Below are 7,944 nucleotides of genomic sequence, written 5' to 3'. Positions count from 1 at the left end.
TTTCGTACCTGATGATGACAAAACTTTGTCGAAACGTTGTACATTTGCTGTTATGTTAAACTTATATTAAAGTTTTTCTTCATTACCCATTCAAGCCGTCTCCAGCCATTAACAGTGATGGTTGTATTTATATATAAAGCGCGATTACAGACATTTAAATTTTCATCACGCGCAACAGTGATGTTTGTCTGGATAGAAGAAAGCATGATTAGGGAGAGATTTATATTGTCATCACGCACAACAGTGATACTTGTCTGGATAGAAGAAAGCATGATTAGGGAGAGATTTATATTGTCATCACGCACAACAGTGATACTTGTCTGGATAGAAGAAAGCATGATTATGGAGAGACTTACATTGTTATCACACAGAACAGCTAATGCTTATATAAAAGAAAGCCTTTTTTGTTTACAGATTTATAATAGGTTTAAAGAACATTAAAATATCCATATATTTCGACCTTAGGTTCATAGAAGTTTGTTTTTTGCGTAGGTGAAAGATGCTTTTACTGCTGATTATCATAAGCCTATGGAGCGATCCATTAGGTTTGATATAACTAACTTGTTTCTTATAACATTATTTATAAAGTTATAAAGTTCACAGACGATTCTTATTACCCATGTGCAAACTTCTGATAAAAAAACAAAAAACATAAAATAAAACATACTCTGTATAAAATTTGAGTTTTTTTTTCTGTTATAGTTCGCCTGAAAGCTAGTTACAAAACTATAAAACTATAAATTTCTGTGTTGTATCTTTACATGACTTACAACATTACACAACAGCTTAATTTTGAATATATACGCGAAACTTCTGAGTTTATTTGTGTCTATGATTGCGTAGTAACTGTTTGAATGTGAAATGGCAGTTTGAGTTGCTGAAAACGTACTTACTAGGAACAGCTAGTGGGCTGGTAGAGCACTCGTTTAGTGAATATGATCCCATTCGCGAGTGATGCAAAAATAGGATTACCATACGTCTAACTTCAATGAAGAGTAAGCCTCTGGTATAGACCTCTGCTTTTGCTGTAATGGCTCGCAGTTAGCCAGAAAACCGCTTTCCTGATCGCTTTCGGAACATATAATGTCGTTTCCCAGGGGAGAGTGTTTCAGTTCCCGCCTCTTGAATCCTAGGAAATCGCTTAGGTTATCAGGAGTAGTGTTTTTTATAGGTACTTCTCAAGAATAGACTTAACTGCCTATGCAAGCTATGAATCTTTACCTTCAAAATTTGTTTCACACACTTTACGTACAGGATGAGCTTCTGAATTTATCAAGCAAATTCTCAAATGAACTGAAAACAATAACAACTTTTATATTTTTATTCTATTCTGAAACATTTCCAAAAACATTTTATTTTTTTATCGTCCATTTAATGCACAAATATTTGTAATGTTTCAACAAGTTGTCACATTATGATTATTTGAGGGTTTTGCTTGTATAGCATATTAACGTTGAATTAACTGTTTTTATCTACTAAAAGTTTATTTTTCTGTTGATATTCGATTTCTTTTATATATTTCTTTACGTTTCTTTTCATGTACAATTCTTTGAGTCAGTCACAGCAGAAATGCGCATTTCTCATACTATCTTTTGTATTAATGGATGTAACGAAATCATATAGGCTATCTAATTTTACCCCCGGTGGCTCAGCGGTAAATCAGCGGGCTTCTAACGATAAAAATCGAGTTTTTATACTCACAGTTGGCAGAACCCAGTGACACAGCCGTAAATCTGAAGGCTTATAACGCTAAAAACCAGGTTTCGATACTAGTGGTTGCCACAGCACAGATAGTCCATCGTATAGCTTTTCGCTTAACTAAAACTGCTCCCAGTGGCTCAGCAGTAAATCTCTGGACTTATGACGCTAAAAATCGGGTTTCGATACTTGTGGTGAACACAGCACAAATAGCTCGTAATGTAGCTTTGTGTTTAACAACAAACAAACAATTTTACGACGATGAATAGATAGAGTTATTATTGTTTTGTGCTAATATAATAAACAGTTTAACATTTTTATTTTATTTTGTACACACACACTGTCAAAAGTTTGATTCACTATGCTTTTAATGGCAAGTAGAACGTTTTTCTTTTCTTATTTGGAATGTAAATTTTCTCTTTTCTCTGTTTCTTGTGTCAGATAAATAAAATGTTTTTTTTTATTCTTTTAAGCGCTTACATTTTCCTTCGAGGTTAAACTATTTTGTCACATACGAACTACAGAGCAAGTTTCACCCTGTACGATAAGCTCATTATATGGCTTTCTAATGGAGTAGTTGGTCCAGCATGGCCAGGTGGTTAAGGCGCTCGACTCGCAATCTGAGGGTCGCGGGTTCGAATCCCCGTCACACCAAACATGCTCGTCCTTTCAAAGAGGGAAGGCTGTCAAGTGGGTTGCATCCTTGACGTAAGAAACAGCTTTAGAAACGATGGCAGAGCAAGATCTGCCATCGGCTCAACGGTCCGCAAGGACTATGAGAAATGAAAAAAAAAAATGGAGCAGTTAGAAGGGTGCAAAGTAGCATATAAAGGTTATACAAACTCCCAGTTACAGCAACTCTAAATTATGAAGGATATTTGAGTTTGATCCCTCGTGTAATCTCGTGTAAAAGTCAGTGCATCAAGGCAGATGGGCTTTGAAACATAGGGTTTGCATATAATATTAAATATGTCTTGTTTAACTTTATGAAGTTAAAAACAAGAAATACATTGCGATAAAATACTTGTAAATGAGGAAACTTTAAGCGACGGTTACCAAATTGTGGAATGCCTTTGTTCCAGAAGAAGTAAACGAGGACCTAAAATAAAAGCCATATCATAACAAGGGTCATTAAGTTACATTACCTACTTTGAACTATCTATGCATAAAAATAATTTAGAAATCCCATTAAATGTAAATAGAACTACTAAAAATTTAAAACATTTAGGTATATGTCTTTTATAAATTCCATTCAAATCTGACTATAGTTTGCGATTTCATTTCAGTGCCATATTTCACCAAAAGTGTGTTATATGTTTTCTTAGGTAAATATTTGTTTGCTTGTTTGAGCGCAAAGCTACATAATAGGTTATCTGCACTCTATCCACCACAGAGAATCGAACACCAGATTTTAGCGTTATTATTGCGTAAGCTTAAGACTGAATCTCGGGGGGAGGTGAAAAACATCTCCATTTTTTCAGCTGAGTTTGATTAAATCATAAAAGTGTAAATATGCGATAATTAATAAGTAGTAACGTAAGTATTTGTGCCAAAATAAAGAATAAATGACAATAAAAGTACCGTACTACAATAATAGATAACAACATAAGTCCCGTACTACAATAATAGATAACAACATAAGTCCCGTGCTACAATAATAGATAACAACATAAGTACCGTGATACAATAAATAATAATATAAGTACCGTGATTCAATAAGTAATGAACAACAATATAAGTACCATGCTACAATAAGTAATACATAACAATATAAGTACCGTGCTACAATAAGTAATAAATAGAAATATAGGTACCGTGCTACAATAAGTAATAAATAACAATATAAGTATCGTGCTACATAGTGCTCTGAAAGGTGTTGTGGTCATTTTTTTTACATACTATACGCTTTTCTTGCTGATTTATAAAAGATGTATTCTTAATTTTACGTGATTAATAAAGTTACTTCTTCATTACTATTCGTTGGAAAAAGAGTAGCCCAGAAGTTGGCGGTGATGACTAGCTGCCTTCCCTCTAGTCTTATACTGCTAAATTAGGGACGGCTAGCGCAGATAGCCCTCGTGTAGCTTTGCGCGAAATTCCAAAACAAACAAACAAACATTACTTATTGTGAATGATAGAAATATTTATAATTTTTTATTTTGAATCTTATTTGAAAGTTATCTTAAAACAAATATTGTTTTTCATCAAATCGTTCAAGATTCTGTTTAATATACAATTATAAAGTGATTGCTGGTCCATCACCTAAAAAGTTGAATTTAAGTACATCTCACCATTCAATCACAAGTAAACGCAGACTGCGATTGGTATTTTATATTGCATTTATAGTGTAAATTCAAAATCTCATCCAACTCAGCTGACTGAGATAAGAAAGCCGTCGACTTGTGTTTTATATTGATTACTCGTTTTCCTATGAAGCGTGTCAAGACTCCAGAAAAATAATTTGGATAGTAGGTATGTCTTCTAGCTTTTCACTTCAACTGACTCGTTATGCGACGAGGGATTCTTATTATCTATGCTGAAGGAATCGATATTTCAGTCAAACAAATCGCAACCAGAGTCAGATGACTCCCTATAGGAGTTGAACAATATACTCTCCAAATCCATGAATTCGCTATTCCCATCAAATAACTCGTCATGAAAGTTGGACGACTTATCATATGTGCTGAAACACTGCAAGTTCAGCTCTCCAATTCCCATTCCTAAACTTTACATCTTTACAGTCACATCTCCTTTGTAACCTAGGGTAGATATCTTACTATACAATAAGGGCTGAACTAAAATCAGAAATACAGTTCTCTGGACCTTGATTATATTGGAATAGGGAACCTGTCACATTAGATACTTTTAGATTAAAAACTTGATTACAAATTATTAACTTTTTACGGTTTAATGTAACAAACTACAAATATATCAGATGCAATGGTGTATCATATTTATCCTGCAAACGTACCTTTTATGAATAGAGATAACATCTTTAATGGGATTCTTAAGTCCTTTTCAAACACCAATAAAGTAACCTAACATAATTTAGGTGTTTGAACAATGTTAACGTTCGTGCATAAATCATTATTCAAACATTACATATTACATATACAATATATATATATATATATATATATAATGTGTTTGTTTTATTTATTTAAACGGTATTCATATACACCATTCTTTCAAATGCCTGTCTGAGACCTAGTCAGCTCGCGTTTCAATGAAGCACGAGAATTGTTTTTCGAAAGAAAGTCGCGTATTTACTATTCCACTTGGATATGCCATTTTAAATATGCACGATACCACCAACAAGCACTCCAGGCTTAACAAACTCTAGAGGAGTAGGAATAACAATTCTTCCCGCCAAAATGTTATCATAAAGAAAACATTTTTGAGTCATCAAAATATTCCCATTGATTCCTGAGTCATGGTCTCTCACTGATTTGAAATAAAGGTTTTGTGATATAAGGAAAGGTATTGTATGTTATGGTGAAAATATTTTTTATGTTTGAAATAGAAAGTTAAAACATCATTAAAATATACATACATACATACACAAATATAGATATCTTCTTTGATGAACAATAGAAGCGTTTTCTCAAAGTACTTAACACATTTGAATGCTTGATCATGATTCACATTTGAGTGCGTTTTCAATTTTTAGCTATAAAGATTGTTTAATGTAATTATCTGTTTTAACGGGTAAATTGTAGGATATCAATCGTTTTCATGGTTAGTAACCCATACATAGCTAAGTATATTTATTTACTAATTCCTTACTAACTAATTGATACCCTTTATTTCTGTTGCTGATCTGCTATCGTATTTAAGAAAGTCTTGAGAATGACTGTTTGTGGTGGTAGAGACTGGGATTCGATCCTAGGTCTTGATATGAGTTAGGCTGAGTTGTGTGTGCTATGCAACCATTTGCGGTCTCAAACAGCAGTCGTTAAATCAACTATTTCAATGGTTTTTAAGGGAAATATACAATTTTGTTGAATTTGATGCTAAGCTGAAAGATAGTGATATCTTTTTATTTCTCGTATGTAGTTCGTATCAAATTATTTTAATATCGTTCCATTTTATTGTACACTGTTTTCTTTAACACGATTGACTATTACAGTTAGATTGATGTTAGAGATGCTTAGTGTCTATTATGTTCCCGTTGATATTTTTCATTATTCCATGTTGGGGTCCACAACAACAAGGGATACTGCAGATTAGATGTTTGCTTTCTATTGGGTCCTTAGGTGGTTTCATGTGTACTAATTGCTATCGTATTGAGTTAGTACATAACATTATTGTTAAAGCACAAACTAGTTATAACGATATTCCAAAAAATCTATTTTCTTACTTTGACATCATATTTATTGTAGAAGGTTAAAATACTTATGGGTTTCGTAACATATTTTTATCATTTTATTTCACAATTGACCACAAAAACCTAATCAAAGCGCATTAAAGCGGAAATGGTTTTTTCAGAAATGTTTCCTAAAACTGACGATGAAGCTTAACTTAAAAAATCGTAAAAATTTGGTTTTCAGTTCCAATTATAAAGCATTCTTTTCCACCTGTATTACTATACAGATATACTAAGATAAGAGAACTTTAGCGAATAAAATAATTTGTTCTCCTAGAAACTTCACTAAGTATAGATAAAATAGCTTTGTTTCACTTGACATTAACCATTAACGATTAGACACGTAAAAAGAAGCATTCAGAGCATGGTTGATGTTTGCAACACCCGTTAATGCTGCAATCATATTTGTTAACATTTTGTCACTAATTCTTGCTTCCTCTGCATCAAGTAAATACAATCGAGAATAAGATCATTATAAAATAAACTACATACTGTTTAGTGTGAATTTTTAGTTGTCTTTCAAAACTTGTAGTGCATACTGGAGCGATTTACACATTTTGATAAAAAGTTTAGAAAATACAACCTTTACACTCCATATATATATATTTCCTTTCGTCTTTGTGGCTTTCTCAGAGTTAATATACACAAAAGCGAAACGTTGGTTAAGATAAAATAATATATGTATATTATACAGCCCCCCGCCAGTGGCACAGCGGTATGTCTGCGGACTTACAACGCTAGAATCCGGGATTCGATCTCCGTGGTGGTCAAAGCACTGATAACCCATTGTGTAGCTTTGTGATTAACTACAAACAAACAATATAGTATACATACCTGTATACATACCTGTATACTAATGTGAAGGTCGTTTTTTCTAATTTTTTTTATCAAAATATCTAATGTGAACTTTCAGAATTATTGTTAAAATAACTGATCAGTTCTTATCACTACGAAGGAACATTATTTTTTATCTGTCATATATGTTGCAACTCAATAACTAACAGCATAATCCGAAACTTTTATAAAATATTTGATTTCCGGTTTCGAAAGTAACACTAGCTTAAAAATGTATTACTTCCGACTTGGTTGTGTACAACATGGTTGGCATGTGATTTGTTTTAGTCGTTGTTTTTTTCAGAGTGTCATAAGTCGACATAATATGTGAAGAAAAATATGTGTATTCAATTTTCGCTTGATAAAGGTTTTCTTGACAAAACGAAATTACAAGAGATTGTAGGATTTTCTTTCTGTCCTTCACTTATAACAAATCCCTGTACATCAAGAGCTGTGGGATAATAATTTGGTTGATATGATTCTATAGCGGTATGATATCATCCCTTGGCTACAGTACATAGTTGCTGAGAGAATTCATAAATTCCTATAGCTATATAAAGTTATTATTAAATTTCCTACGCTTGAAAACAAGAAGAATGCACCGAAAGGATTGAACCATCATTATGCTACTGCTCATGTTCGAAACAGCCACAAATATTAGGATATGCTGCAAAATACGTTCATGGAACATAAACATTTTCTTATTTAGGAAAAAAGTTTGTTTGTTTTGAATTTCGTGCAAAGCTACACGAGGACTATATGCGCTAGCCGTCCCTGACTTAGCAGTGAAAGACTAGAGGGAAGGCAGCTAGTCATCACCACCCACCGCCAACGAATAGTGAGATTTACCGTCACATTATAACGCTCCCACAGCTCAAAGGGCAAGTATGTTTGGTGGGATGGGGATTCGAACCCGTGACTCTAAGATTGCGAGTCAAGTGCCCTAACACCGAGCCATTAGTAAAAAAGACCAGAAATGTGATTTTTCTACTATTTCTTCATTTATGTTTCAACTATAAAACAGTTAAAATTTAATTCATAACAAG

The sequence above is a fragment of the Limulus polyphemus genome, unplaced genomic scaffold (genome assembly GCF_000517525.1).
Source record: "Limulus polyphemus unplaced genomic scaffold, Limulus_polyphemus-2.1.2 Scaffold37, whole genome shotgun sequence".
Taxonomy (NCBI): domain Eukaryota; kingdom Metazoa; phylum Arthropoda; class Merostomata; order Xiphosura; family Limulidae; genus Limulus; species Limulus polyphemus.
Note: the sequence above shows the minus strand (reverse complement) of the source record.